General features: G+C 44.6%; 1 pseudogene; it reads left to right on the top strand.

The window, feature by feature from the left end:
* Positions 1–3,167: 3,167 nt before the first annotated feature.
* Positions 3,168–3,285, top strand: LOC124597404 (annotated as a pseudogene).
* Positions 3,286–15,767: the final 12,482 nt, after the last annotated feature.

The following is a 15,767-nucleotide window of genomic DNA, read 5'->3' as shown; positions in this document are numbered from 1 at the left end:
CGGTTGGATAGGAAGTTTTCTAACAGACAGGGAACAGTATGTCGTCCTGAACGGGGTGACTTCAAAAGAAACAAGCGTAAATTCAGGTGTGCCCCAGGGCAGCGTAATAGGTCCGCTGCTTTTTACGATTTACATAAACAATCTGGTTGATGGTATTGACAGCGGCATTAGACTGTTTGCTGATGATGCTGTAGTCTACAGGAAAGTAGTGTCATAAGAAAGTTGTGAACAAATCAATGAGGATTTGCAGAAAATAAATGCGTGGTGTAATGACTGGCAGCTATATCTCAATATTAGTATGTGTAACCTACTGTGTATAAACAAGGCGAAAATCCCCATTAATGTGCGAGTACAAAATAAATGGCCAGTCTTTGGAAGTGGTAACATCCGTCAAGTACCTGGTGTGACTATTCGAAATGATCTCAAATGGAATAATCAGATTACGCAAGTAATGGGCAAGGCGAACTCTAGATTGCGGTTTATTGGTAGAATACTGAAGCGATGCAGTCCTTCAACAAAGGAAATTGCTTACAATACGTTAGTTCGTCCAGTCTTCGAGTATTGTTCGTCTGTATGGGACCCTCACCAGTTGGGTCTGATTCAAGAGACTGAGAAGGTCCAAAGAAGAGCGGCAAGATTCGTGACTGGTACATTTAGCCATTGCGAGAGCGTTAAAAATCTCATAGAAAGTTTGAAGTGGGACACAGTTGCAGATAGACGACGCGCTAAACGGAAGGGACTGCTCACTAAATTCCGAAATCCGATCTTCGCCGAGGATGTAGAGCATATATTATTACCACCAACTATCAAATAGCGCAATGATCACCATTCAAAGGTAAGGGAAATTAGAGCTCGTACTGAGGCGTTCAGACAGTCGTTTTTCCCTCGCGCGATCCGCAAGTGGAACAGAGGGCGGGGGGGAATATGACTTTGGCGCGAATTGTGCCCTCTGCCACACACCGCTTCGTGGCTAGCGGAGTCCATATGTTGATGTAGGTGTAATAGTGCTGTGGTCCACAGGAAGGTGCCGAAGTTGAGCGACTGTAGGACGATAGAAGTGAACATAGACAAAATTCCTAGTTGATCTTATTAATGGCAGGAAACTCCAAATGTAGAAAAATGTAAGTAATGTGGACTAATAGGAAAAACAAACCCCTAAATGTTCGGATATAGGATTAGTAGTGTCCTGTTTGAGAAGTCACGTCGTTTAAACATCTGTACGTAACGTTGCAAAGCGATATGAAATGGAACGAGCACTTGAGAATAGTGGTAGGATAGGCGACAGATCTATTTCGGTTTATTGGTAGAATTCTAGGAAAGTAGGGTTCATCCGTAACGGAGGCCGCATAGAGGACGCTAGTGCCACCTGTTCTTGAGTACTGCTCTAGTGATTGGGATCCGCACCATGTCGGATTAGAGGAAAACATCGAAGCAATTCAAAGGGCGGACTGCTAGATTTGTTACCGATACGTTCAAACCTGACGCAAATATTACGGAGACGCTTTGGGAACTGAAACAGGAATCCCTGGAGGGAAGGTTCAAAATGTTCAAATGTATGTGAAATTTTATGGTACTTAACTGCTAAGGTCATCAGTCCCTAAGCTTACACACTACTTAACCTAAATTATCCTAAGGCAAACACACACACCCATGCCCGAGGGAGGACTCGAACTTCCGCCGGGACCAGCCGCACAGTCCATGACTGCAACACCTTAGACCGCTCGGATAATCCCGCGCGGCTTTGGAGGGAAAGTGATGATGTTATTTTCGAGGAACACAACTGAGAAAATTTAGAGAAACGGCATGTCAAGCTGATTGCAGAACGATTCTGCAGATTTCACATCAAGACAATGAAGATAAAATACGAGAAATGAGGGCTCGTGCAGAGGCATATACACGGTCGTTTTTCCCTCGCTCTGTTGGCGATTGGAAGGGAAAGGAAATGGCTTGTAGTGGTACAGGGTAGCCTCCGCCACGCTATGTACGGTGGCTTGCGGCGTATGTATGTAGATCTAGATGTGTAAGACGCAACATTCCGTAGTCCACTACTTCAGTCTACTAATGTATAGTGAATCAGACTCGTCTCTCAATGACTATTAACTCTGATTTCGTTAAGACAGAGTCAAAAAATCATTCACAAAAGTATGAATTCCAGACAAAGTGTTATTTCCTACTGATTTGCCCGCTTCATTAGTTCGTCCGCAACGTGCAAATGGTTCATACTTCTCAACCTGAAGAAAGCCTGATGAGAGATCTTCAGACAAGAAAGACGTCCTTAGTTTCAGATGGCTCATTTTAAGTAATGAATTCCTTAAAGAGTGAAAGTCAAGTTTTAGCAGACACTGGGTCGATTGTATAGTATAGGGGAGAAAGATGTCGAAGCAAAAACTCTTACCACGTGTCCAAAGGCAAGAAAAGAACGTGAGAGATCATCGAGGAGGTGGATGTATTCAGAACAGAACCCGCGGTTCGAAGCGTGGCCAGAATGGAATGTGAATACATACATTGAATCGAAAACGAAACAATAGTTCTATTACCATCTGCTGCAAGTACAAAAAACAGCCGTGATGCTCTTTCAGTTATTGAAGTACACATGCAAATCAGTGGCAGCTCATTGTTCTCTTTTATCCCAGCCAACAGAGACTTAAATAAAGGTCAATTAAGGGAAAAAAAGCGTGGTCGCAAATTTTTGGGCAGTGTTAGGAAAGAGTGTCCTGAACAACAGACTAAAAATTCTAAAAGATGGAGTGTGAGCATTGAGAGAGGGGACAGGAAGGGGGCAGGACATTTAAGTCATAATTTTTATGTTTTTCTCTAATAACTCGAAAACCGCGCCTTCTAGTGAAGAACTGTCCTATCACAAAATGAAACTACATTAAATTTCCTACAAAAAAGTTCCTATTAATATTTTTTTCTGTAGGACTAATACTAGGTTCCAGGTTGCAGGTGACTGAAAAATTGCGGGTTATTAAAAATATTGTTTTGACGGTATAAAAATAATGTTTATCTTTAAATAAAGTGGGTTAAAAACAAATATTAAATGTTTGTACAACGTCTGAGTGCAGCAGAGTTGTATTACACAATAAATTGCGTTTTGGGGGTGAAATAGATGAAGAGGGGGAGGAGGGGGGATGTACGGGGTATAAGCGCGAGTTAAGGCAGATGCTGGCAACGGCCTTGCCGCAGTGGGTACACCGGTTCCCGTCAGATCACCGAAGTTAAGCGCTGTTGGGCGCGACCGGCACTTGGATGGGTGACCATCTGGGCTGCCATGCGCTGTTGCCACTTTTCGGGGTGCAATCAGCCCCGTGATGCCAATTGAGGAACTACTCGGCCAATTAGTAGCGGCTCCGGTCACAGAAAACCATCATAACGACCGGGAGCGGTGTACTGACCACACGCCCCTCCTATCCGCATCCTCAGCTGAGGATGACATGGCGGTCTGATGGTCTCGATGGGCCACTTCTGGCCTGAAGAAGGAGTGCTTAAGGTAGATGCCGGATTCTGTTCGTACACTTCCCTCCTTCCACTATGTCACAAGACGCAACTACAGGGTGTCTCACAAAGTTATGCCGACCCCCACAGTGCATCTTATGAAACACTGGCGACGCAGTGCGCTGGCTATATCTGGAGGAAGCTTACTATCCACAAACTGCGTTAACACTACAAGGAATGCAGATACGTGCTACTAACAATACTAACGCAGGTAGTGCAAATGGACAGAATCTATGTAAATCTCTGCACGCTGTTCTGCAGCGCTAGAGGTGAAATCGATTCTTGGTCATCCTGCACCGCAGTTGTTGTTAGTGTTCTACCTGGAAAGGCAACTTCCCCCACCATGAGTGCTGGTCGATTTTCAGTTTACACACTAGCATTTCATGTCCAATTATCTTACATGAGTAAAAAGAAAACTTCAATGATTTCGTGTTTCTATATTAAAGTTATTTTCAGTTTATTAAGTCAGTAGTTGTAGTAGTTGAGTTATTGAGCTATGAAGTAAAAAATCCCAACAGATTGAGCTGTCAACTGCTTACCACACTGAACTGGCTGCTCCAAGTGTAACATGCTGTCAAAATATATACGACGATGTTGATTGTCTTCAGTATCTCTGTCTGGAATACGTTTCACAGCTTGACGGTTATCAAACTCACCACCCCAGCCTCAGCTCTCCCAACACCTGAAAAGACTCAGAGACATTCCTCTACAGCAGAGATAGTGTTATAAATCCTGAGATATTTCAACATAAGTTAAACTGTGCATTACACGAGATTACTATTCTAGAGCTGAACATAATTAATCCCATTATATCAGACACATTCACACCCGTCTTTGAAGACATACTGTGTTTGTGTGGTAAGTAGCTCCACTCAGTGCATCCCACTCTACAAGTGTTGGCAATTCCTGAATGGAAAAGATTTATGCAACTTATCAGTAACCCAATTAATGACGAGCGGCTACAATACAATTGTACGGCTTTACAGTACGTTCTCAACGACAGACGACAAGCAAAATGTCACGTTTACCAGTCCAATCCGTTTTCCACCGCCACCACATAGGTCACTGACATAAGCAGAAAATAACTTTACTATATGAAGAAGAGCTCAGTGAAGTTATTTTGTCTACTTACGTTAAAGAACCTGACAGGAAATGCTGGAAAGTCTATCTGTATACTGAAAATCGAGGGGGAAGTTACCCTACAGGAAGAACACTACAGCTGCTGCACAAGATGACTAAGAATCTATTTTCCATCTATCAGTACAGAACAATGTGCAGAGATTTAAGCAGATTACGTCCATATGCGTTACTTACATTAGCATTATTAGCATACATCTGCATTTCATCTAGTGTTAACGTGTTTTGTGGGAAATAAATATCCCCGGACACGTCTTCAATCTGAGTTGCCAGTTATGCGTAAGACATGAGTGGAAGCTCGGTATAACTTTGTGCAACACCCTGCAGCTGCATCTTATCACATAGTGGGTTACATAGAGTGCGAAACAAGCGGACGATCTACTTTCCCCCGCACTTCTGCTCCACACACCGCCTCCCCCTTCACCCTGTTGTGACACTAGAACACAATTTATCCCTTAGTATGGTTCCACTGCACGTAGATGTCGTCCATGCATTGAATATTTGTTTTCAACCCACTTCGTGTAAATATAAACGTTAATTTTACAGCATTAAAACAATATTTTTAAAAATCTGCGATACTTCTGTCCCCTGCTGCGTGACAACTATTATTCCTAGACAAAAAAATGAAGAGGACTTGCTTTTGTACGAAATTTAATGTAGTTTAATTTTGTACTGGGAAACATTTTCTCTAGAAGGCGCAGTTTTCGTTTTATTCGAGAGAAACATAAAAAAATTACCTTGAAAGTCCATCCCCCGTTCCGAACTTCAATGCTCACACCCCAGCGGTCAGGATTTTTATTACATACATGGCACTCTCTCCTTGCATTGTGCAAAAATTTTCGACTACACGATTTTTTCACTAATTTTTCTTCGTTCAGTGGACTATTTGTACTGATTTGTTAGTTGGAAGCAACGATAAATTAACATATGCTGTATACTGATCCAAATGATAATTCAAGCAATCAGAAGAAGCAAACATTTAAATTATTAGGAATAATTCATTTAAAGATTATACAAATATTTTGTTGTTAAGTTAATACGAAAAAAGGAGATAAAATATAAAAAGAATTGGTAGAGAAGCAAAGGTAATGTTTATAGAAATAGAGGAAATGATATCTTGTGGGTTGTTCGTCTCGGCTGTGGCGGGCTATCCAGTGTTGACGTCTGCTGCGTCACTTCTACCTTGGGTCGCTGTATGGAGAGACAGGGAGTCAGGACACCACTCTCCAGCGGTTCTCGGTTTCCACTCCAGTGGAACATCACTGGTCTCACGAGGGGGGCGAATACCACTCCAGTCCTACACCAGGACAAAATTTTTCGCCCTACCGGAAACTTAACACGTATCTTTCGTATTACAGTCAGATACGCTGAACCCTCATCTACGGATATAGAAAGTGGGTACCACAGACTCTATAAATGTAAAGAACAACATCATTTCCATTTGGCTGTTATTTTAATTTAGCACATTATTTGGCAGTACCAGCTAGTTTAGAAAGTGCACAAGAGATATGGCTACATCAAGTTACCTTCCATTTGGAGTGTGGGATGCACTCAACGACTGTGATACGACTTTCAAAGTGACGGAGCACAGCAATTAGTTGTCCTTTCCTTTCAGGTATTATTAAGGCAAATCTAGATTTCGGCTAGTGCCTAGCCATTATCAATACACTATTTCATAGTTTCAATACATATCCTAGTATGTCAGTCCTCTGTTGTTTGGGTTTCTCTCACAGTTCATTCGAGACTCTTGAATGAACTGTGACAGAAGCCGGAACAACAGGGAACGGACATACCTGGACAGGTACTGAAATTATAAAATAGTGCATTGATAATAGCTAGGCACTAGTCGAAATCTAGATGTACTTTAATAAAGCCTGGAAGGAAAGGACGAGTGATTGCTGTGCTCTATCATTTTGGAAGATGTGGCTACATCATCTTTTTAAGTTCACTGCTCTGGAAAACTTAGGGACAAGAAATATAAAATAAGATAACATATTAACAACTCGCTGAAAATTAATGAAAGTGTGGCAGCATGTTGCCATAGTTCTGCCAGTAGTGCACGGAAGGCCGGACGACACGGCGTGAGGTCAGCCTGACTATAGGCGGCAGACTGACCCGCAACAGGAGGCAGTTGAAGGATTGGAAAAATGCAGTGTGTCATACCAGCGAGCAGTTACAGTGCACAGTGCACTGTGGTTGTCCGTTCTAACATGGCCCGGAGACAACATTTGCATGGCTTCACACGGTGAAAATCGTCGGAAACTGGAAGAAAGGAGAAGTTGAGTGTAGCACAGGAGTTTGGTACCGTTCACAGCATTGTTTCACGCGCAAGACGAGCGTTCCAAAACGGCGGGCACTGCTGTCCAGAGGAGAATTAGTGGTCGACCACGGTCAACGACAGCAGCCGATAACTGCTACCTTGTTCAATAGGCACGAGGGTACCCACTGTGAGCGTACAAGCTGTGGCAGGAGATTAGAGCGGCAGTTTCCCGCCGCAGAGCACGTGGCTGGCGGTTGCTATGGGGCCGTGGCGAGCGGCTAGCGTTACGCGGCCCCTGAAAAAACCCGAGAGGGCGCTAGGCAGGGGCGCAAATGTCCGTGTTTGCGCTCTTGGAGATATTTATATGCCACAGAAAACTTGATAAAAACAAAACTAAGAGTGACACGGAGGTGCGAGTTGGCACTCTTCGACAGAAAAATATGTAAAGGTAAATTATCTAGACGCGCCACAAAAATATATAATAACTTAAAAGTTAATGTCGTCTTAGAAATTGTAAATTTGTGAAACTTCGAAAGCTAATATCTTGGCAATGCTTTGTGTTATATCCTAGCCAGTAATGCCAACCGAGCCCGCTGCCAAAAGGTTGGCAGCATCAAAGTCCGGACGCCGTCCGCATAAGCAGCGCCAGCGAGACAGCAAATCGCCGCAAGTCTGCGCGCGCCACCGCTGGCTTCTGGGTTCTTAAGCGCTGGAGTCGCGAGCGCTAGGACAGTTCTGTATTCGCCGCTCAGTTGTATACTCGCCACCGAATTGTGTACTTGCTAGTCAGTCATGTGTTCATCGCAGCAGAGTTGTTGTTTGTCGTCAGCCGACGCTGACCTAGCCGCTCCGACTCGAACTAGACAGATTCTGTAGACACGGAGTTCACGACCTTGTTTCTGTATCTTCGTAATAAAGATAAGTACCGACTTTTATTTAATCTGAGTGTTTGGGCTTTCATCCTTCTGTTCACTGTTCCAGCGGACCGGTCGGCCCGCTATTAAAAGTGTGGCGGTGACGTCGTAAGCCGTTCTACAGCGAATTGCTTGTCGCTACGAACACCGCCACAAAACTTTGGCCGATTAATATAAATGAAGTGTCTACGGATGCAGCTAGTGGAGCTGCATGGAGAAATCATGGCCGATTTAGCAGAGTCTGTACCATTTTTTAATGAGAGGTCGTAATATGGGATTCGACTGAGAGAAGCTGTGTTTTTGGTAATAAATAAATTTAAAGAGACGAAACTAGCTGCACCATTCTAAAGATTAAAGAGGTAGGTGAGTAATTAAGTACATATATTTATTTTCTTATTTATGTTCAGTATCAAAAATCCGGGAAAAACAATATCACGCCACAAGAACATTATTTGTGAAAAAACGGTGGCAGGTACAGAAAATTGGACCTTAATTGTGATTGCTCGTGAATTTTCCATTTTTTAATGTATCATATATGTTTTTATGTTAGTTTTAGAATATTTGTAATTGTAGTTGGTTCTGAGCGACACTAAGAGACGGACGTGCCGCCCATCTGCGGGGTAGTAGTCGGTTGATAGCCACGTTCGAAAGCCGTCAAGTGGAGCGCAATATAGTGGTTTAGGACAGCAGATAAGAGTGTATTTTGTGGATTGTGAACAGACTGTCGAGTACCGTGATCGCGACACATGACTTTTATAGTGAAGGGTTGTAGCATCAGTTATTAACGGCCGTCCTTACGTAAAAGCTCCTCAGACTGCATTTTCAGTGTTTAGTGAATGTAGTGAAGAAAAATAAACTACTTGTCCAAATTATGAATCAACGTGAGTGACTCAGTATTCACCGCAATACCTGTATGCATTGTTTTGTTATATTTTATTTCAATTTAAAAAGTTGAGTTTACGACAGGTATGAGCTGGCAACCTAGGACGAAAACGTAGCCAAACATTGAGACCAGTCACATCTCTGGACCGCTCAATTAAGCTGAGTGTAACAAGTATATACATTTTCGTGCCATATCACGTTGGGGCTCGAGCCAAACTATTCAAACTTCAATGTGTAGTGCCCGGTACAGCTGTGCCACGTCACACAGCGTACGCCATTGCAGCCACATTTAACAGGACCTCAAGGCAAGCCGTCTCGGGCTTCACGGTGCCACGGCGACTGCGGCGTGGTTGGTCTCTTTCCCCGACGACCAGTACGTTCCGTTGACACCCGCGCATCGGCTGTACCATGTGCGATGGTGCCAAGAGCTTACGGGCTGGACCAACGAGGGGGGGATTTGCTCTTCTCGGATGAGAGCAGATCCAGTCTGAGTAATGATTCTGAACGTATCCTCATACAGCGAAAACGGAGAACACGTAATCCAACGAGGGACATTGCCAACCATGATTGTTTTAGTGCTCCAAGTGCTGTGGTATGACCAGGCATAAATTGCATCTCACTGGGCAGTGTTATTTTGGCACTGCACTCCTTCCCCATCTACGTCTTTCCAAGAGGGTATTCGGCGATGACTTCCTTTTTATGGATGGCAATGCGTGACAGCATCGAACAGTGAAGGTGGATGAGCTCATGGAACGATATTCGGAGAATGGACTGGTCTGCCCGTTCCCTGACTTCAGGCCCATCGAGCACGTTTCGGATGCGTTGGGAAGACTACTGCTGCACCTCAATATGTGCAACGACCATTCAGCAGTCGTCAACTGCACAGATAGAGGAAGGAACGCCGTTCCACAAGAAGTCCTTATCGACTTTCTAAGCTTGAGGGAGCACGTTGCAGAGTACACGCTGCTGTCGGTGGAGAACACACACCCAATGAAGAACAATTTCCCGCCTTTTGTAATTTCCAGTGGGGCATCATAAATCGCGGTGACTTCAGAGTAATTGTACTCTTTGAATAAAGGAGTCATTCCTCTTCGTCTCACTGCACACTTTATTCAGTGACGTTCTGTCCAATACTGTACCACTTTTTTCTACGTATGGCCAGAGTTTCATCAAGCTGTGTTACTCGGCAGTGAGACATCACGCTGAAGTTACTTTCTTACTTAAGTTTTGCATGCCACTATAGCATAAAACATCTATAACACCTCATGCGCAGTTACTTATGGCAGGCAGCGTACAGGATCTCGGAACAAGTATGCACGAACGACGCATACACAGCTGCTTGGACCCCCGCCACCTGCTTATAAATGGTTCGTGGATACCTATTCCGAGGTCGTGAACACAGACGACTATGTTACGCTCAGCTGTGCTTAATCCACTTGATACTGAGGAGCCAATGCATTCCGCCCACAGCTCACCACGAGACTGAAGGTCACCTGATGACGGTGCGGGCACGTGACACAGTAAGGAACGTATAAAAGCGGAGCAGGGGCCACCTCACAGCCATCCTAAACAACTGCCTCACTGCACAGTACTTCCCTTCAACCTGGAAGGTTGCAAAAGTAATTTCAAGTCCCAAACCCAATAGAGACCATCTATTCCCTCAAAAGTATCGGCTCACATCTCTGCTCAACCACCTCTCCAACTTACTTGAAATCCTCATACAAAATTCCCTACTACATTTCCTATCTGCAAACAACAGGCTGCGCGGGATTAGCAGAACGGTCTTAGGGGCTGCAGTCATGGACTGTGCGGCTGGTCCCGGCGGAGGTTAGAGTCCTCCCTCGGCCATGGGTGTGTACGTTTGTCCAAAGGATAAGTTAGGTGAAGTAGTGTGTAAGCTTAGGGACTGATGATCTTAGTAGTTAACATCTGAACCAGCAAGCCATTCGTCTCGTGGAGCACATCTGCACGGAGAAGAGCCGGGATAACAGCGCTGCAGCCATTTTCCTGGACATAGAAAAGGCTTTCGACCGGGTTTGGCATGGCGGCCTGCTATACAAACTGCCGAAAATGAACTGCCCACTTCACCTGCTAAAATAGTCCATTCGTTCTTAGTAGAAAGGAATTTCTACTCCTCAGTAGACAACGCAACCAGCGACCTAAAACCTATAGAAACAGGTGTCCCACATGGATCTGTGCTTGGCCCCCTCCTATATCTTCTGTACACCAACGCACTGCCGAAAGAGCTGGGCAGCAACATAGCCCTGTATGCAAATGATACTGCACTGTACCACAGTGGCAGGAAGATAAACTATCCAGCCTACAGCCTACAACGCCACCTAGATAAAGTGACGAAGTGGCGCAATCTGTGGAAGATAAAAATACATCCAGACAAGTGCCAGACAATTCTATTCAGCCACAAAATCAAACGCCCCATAGTCAGCATCACCCACAACGACCAGGTTCTACCCTGGAAAGAAATCGTTACTTACCTGGGGCTAAAACTGGACAACAACCTGACTTTCACACACCACTTGAAGGAAGCCAGAAATAAGGGCTCCGCAGAGCTTTATCAGCTATATCCACTTCTAAAACATAGGGGATTTACCAGTACCTGCCAAACTTAAAATCTGAAAGACCATCATCCTCCTGCCATCCTCTACAGCTCAGAAGTGTGGAGCATGGCAGCAGACACCAATCTCGAACAACTTGAAATTGTCCAAAATAAGACCTTCCGCATCATCACAGATGCTCCGAGGTTCTCAGGTAATGAGGAGATCAGAGCAATGTTAGGACAGCCATCCTTCTATCACCTCATTAAGCAGAAGTCAATAAAATTCTACGAAACATCTAATGCATCACTACATCAACTCATCAACTCTCTCGGAAGGGATGGCAATCCTCACCACAGAGCACCAGTCACTACCACCCACCACCAATTCAGGCGCTAGTCACTAAGAAACTCGTGAATACATATACCAATCACATCATCATCGCCGCCGCTTCCACTACCATTATCTACCCAAGGGACAAACCACCCCTAGCCAATACCACATAATCTGCCAGTCCGAACCAATGAGGATCACTTCGAAAGACAGAGCGTTTTCAAGGACGCTGGCTCTTCATATGCATCATAGGTACAGACCCAGCCATTTCATGTCTGTCTGTGGTATGGATAGTAAATGAGAAAACCCACTGCCACAAGCGACTTTGACTAAAGGCAGACTGTTTTGGCCCAGCTCCTAGGAAGCGGCGTAACTGGTCGGCTGTTCGCGATCTAATGTCGTGATCGTCTTCAGTAAGTGTTTGAAGGACGATCAAACTATGAGTAGGCGACGTGATATTGGAAGTCCAGGCCTTATCACAGAACGGGCAGGTCGAAGGCTTGAGCTCCTCGTAAAACAGAACAGGCACCAATCTGTGGCAGAGCTGACGACGAAGTACAGTGCTGATGCAGTGCAGTTTCTTAGCTCACTCTTGTGCACACACTGTCGAACATGGGACTCGCAGCAGCATGTGCTCAAATTTTCACACACATATCGTCATTTACAAGTACAGTTGGCACGGTATCGTCGAGACTGGACCGTGTATCACGTCATCTAGTCGGATGAATCACATATCTTGCTAAATCAGGTCGATGGCTGTGTTTGCATACATCGTCATCCAGGCGAACGGATGCTAGAAACTTGTAGGATGCATGCCGGTGAGGGTACTGTTATGCAATGGGGGGAAATTCACGTGGCTTCCACGTGGCCATGAACATTATTGCAGCCCAACTGCAACCCTTCGCGCTTAATATCTTTCCCGACGGCGACTGTACCACCCTGCAGTGTAACTATCCCTGTCACAAGGCCATAATCGTGCTACTGCAGTTTGAGCACCGTGATAGTGAACTTACGTTCATGTCCTGGCCTTCAGTTTCACCTGATCTCTGTGCGATGCAACACATCTGGGAAGCTATAGGGCGCCAAATCTAGCCCACAAACCAGCCGCCCGAAATTTACGAGAATTGAGTGACCTGTCCGAAAACATGTGGTGCCACATACTTGCGGAAAAACTCCAAGGACTTGTTGAATTCCTGCCACGCATAGTTACTGCTGCATTGCGTTCCAAAGGTAGCTTAACACGATATTAAGCAGGTTGCAATAATGTTTCGGGTCATCAGTTGTGCACGCGAGAATGTGCACACGCTCAAAGGTATCAAGTAGTACCAAATGAAGTACTAATTTGAAATAACAGTGGTCGTCGTTTAATGGGAAAACACTTTGTTCAAAGAAAATAAACTTGAACTGAGGACGAATTGGTTCATAAAAGGAGTCACAGCATCATGTTGTATGAAATGTATGGAATTGTTAATGCCTCGTGAAGAAACTATGAATAATACACGATTATTATTTCGTAATATAAATTAAGTCATTTGTCTACAAAAACTGTGATAGTGAGTGTATTCATTCATGTTAGAAAATTCTCACTTGCACAGTTTTTGTAGACTGACGAGGTAATTTGTATTACGATATGATAAGTTATTATTCACGGTTTTATCACCTGATTATATCGATTTTATATTTCAGGTAACTTGATGCTGTGAATATTTTTATGAACCTAGTTATATAAATAAGTATTTTAAAAGCAGCTCAATATTATTCAAATCTGTAAGATCCATGGGGCACCAGCTCCTCAAAACAGGGAAATTAAATCTGTTGAAGCGTTTGAAGTATGGTGTTGGATACTGGTGATAAAGATATAATGAATGGACAGGACAACGAAACAGCGAAAAGGGTTCCTGGAGATACACTATGCGATCAAAAGTATCCGGACACCTGGCTGAAAATTACTTACATTACCCTCCACCGGTAATGCTGTAATTCAGTATGGTGTTCGCCCACCCTTAGCCTTGACGACAGCTTCCACTCTCGCAGGCATGCGTTCAACCAGGTGCTGGAAGGGCTTTCTTGGGGAATGGCAGCCCATTCTTCACGGAGTGCTGCACTGGGGAGAGGTATCGATGTCGGTCGGTGAGGCCTGGCATGAAGTCGGCGTTTCAAAACATCCCACAGGTGTTCTATGGGTTTCAGGTCAGGACTCTGCGCAGGCCAGTACATTATAGGGATGTTATTGTGTAACCACTCCGCAACAGGCCGTGCATTATGAACAGGTGCCTGATCGTGTTGAAAGATGCAATCGCCATCCCCGAACTGCTCTTCAATAGTGGGAAGCAAGAAAGTGATTAAAACATCAATGTAGGCCTGTGCTGTGATAGTGCCCCATAAAACAGCAAGGGGTACAAGCCCCTCCATAAAAAACACGACTACACCATAACACCACCGCCTCCGAATTTTACTGTTGGCACTACACACGCTGGCAGATGACGCACATTGAGCATTTGCCATACCCACACCCTGCCATCGGATCGCCACATTGTGTACCGTGATTCGTCACTCCGCGCAACGTTGATCCATTGTTAAATCGTCCAATGTTTACGCTCCTTACACCAAGCGAGGCGTCGTTTGGCATTTACCAGCGTGATGTGTGGCTTATGAGCAGCCGCTCGATCATGAAATCCAAGTTTCCTCACCTCCCGCCTAACTGTCATAGTACTTGCAGTGGATCGTGATGCAGTTTGGAATTCCCGTGTGATGGTCTGGATAGATGTCTGCCTACTACACATTACGACCCTCTTCAGCTTTCAGCGGTCTCTCTCAGTCAATAGACTGTACGCTTTTGTGCTGTACGTGTCCCTTCACGTTTCCACTTCATTGTCACATGGGAAACAGTTGACCTACGGATGTTTAGGAGCGGAAATCTCGCGTACAGACGTATGACACAAGTGACGCCCAATCACCTGACCACTTTCGAAGTCCGTGAGATCCGCGGAGCGCCACATTCTGCTCTCTAACGACGTCCAATGACTACTGAGGTCACTGACATGTAGTACCTGGCAGTAGGCGGCAGCTCAATGCACCTAATATGAAAAACGTGTGTTTTTGGGGGTGTCCGGATACTTTTGATCACATAGTGTAGAAGCATTCAGGAAAACCATGGAACGAAAACTGCACGAGTGAATAGTTTACGTAATAGGTCGTAAGTATTCTAGAAGATGCACTACAAGAAAAGAAAGTCTTGGGAAGATGCGTAGTGGTTATTTTAAAACAACCAAGTAGCGCAGGAGACAACCGTCGTGGAGGAATCAAGAAGTCAATTTCTAATAGATACGGAGCTACCAAGAGAAAGATTAAACAGTAACATATTTTCCACGTTAAATCTGTTGGGATTAAACGATAATTAATCAAACAAGAGAGAAGGGAACGTACTGAGCGCAAAAGAACAGGATAGAATGGAATCACATTTTCTCTTACATATTGAGTTCACATATGTATGCATTCTGTTGAACTGCAGCTTCCATTTCTGTTATTGCGCATATTTCTCGTTTATTTTACGACTCTGTACAGGAGCGCCAGCCAATGAAACGCAGGAGCCTTATTCAGTACACTAAATACATTTCTGGCACGAAGTCGTTAGCAGAGTCGGCTCTGGCGCTGCGTGAATTGCAAGTCACGAGAGCGCTTGGCGCCAGCCGACAAAGCGCACGAGTAGGAACCCGGCTAAATTAACCTGGAGGCAAATGCCACTCGAACGTATCTGAATAAATACGAACGCGTGAACGGCTAAAGCACTTGAATCGAGTGCAGCACTGGATCTGAACGCGAGCGCACTTTTGCAGGAGCGTTGCGTAGCAACTGAGTCAATGGTCACGGCTCGGTCAGTAACTGCTGTTGCGGTTCAGGCAACCTTTTTCTGGTCTCTCTTTCAATTCTGTGTAGGACTAAAATTTATTTTCCAATATAATCAAAGCTGGCCTCCATTCAAGTGATTCAATGACATTTCAGTCCTTTCATTTCCTAATAAAATCTCTACATAATACTCCTACGAAACGCAAATAACTCGTTAATTGGAAAAGGACTTGTTCTTTTCGACTCACTATTTGGAGTTTAGGGAACAGAAGTCACTTCATGCCAATTCGGGCAACAAAATGGGCGAGAAACTGTTTCGAAACCCAATTAGAGCAGTTGTGGTATTGC

Source organism: Schistocerca americana, chromosome 2 (genome assembly GCF_021461395.2).
Source record: "Schistocerca americana isolate TAMUIC-IGC-003095 chromosome 2, iqSchAmer2.1, whole genome shotgun sequence".
Lineage (NCBI taxonomy): Eukaryota > Metazoa > Arthropoda > Insecta > Orthoptera > Acrididae > Schistocerca > Schistocerca americana.
This window is presented reverse-complemented; position numbering and strand designations above follow the sequence as displayed.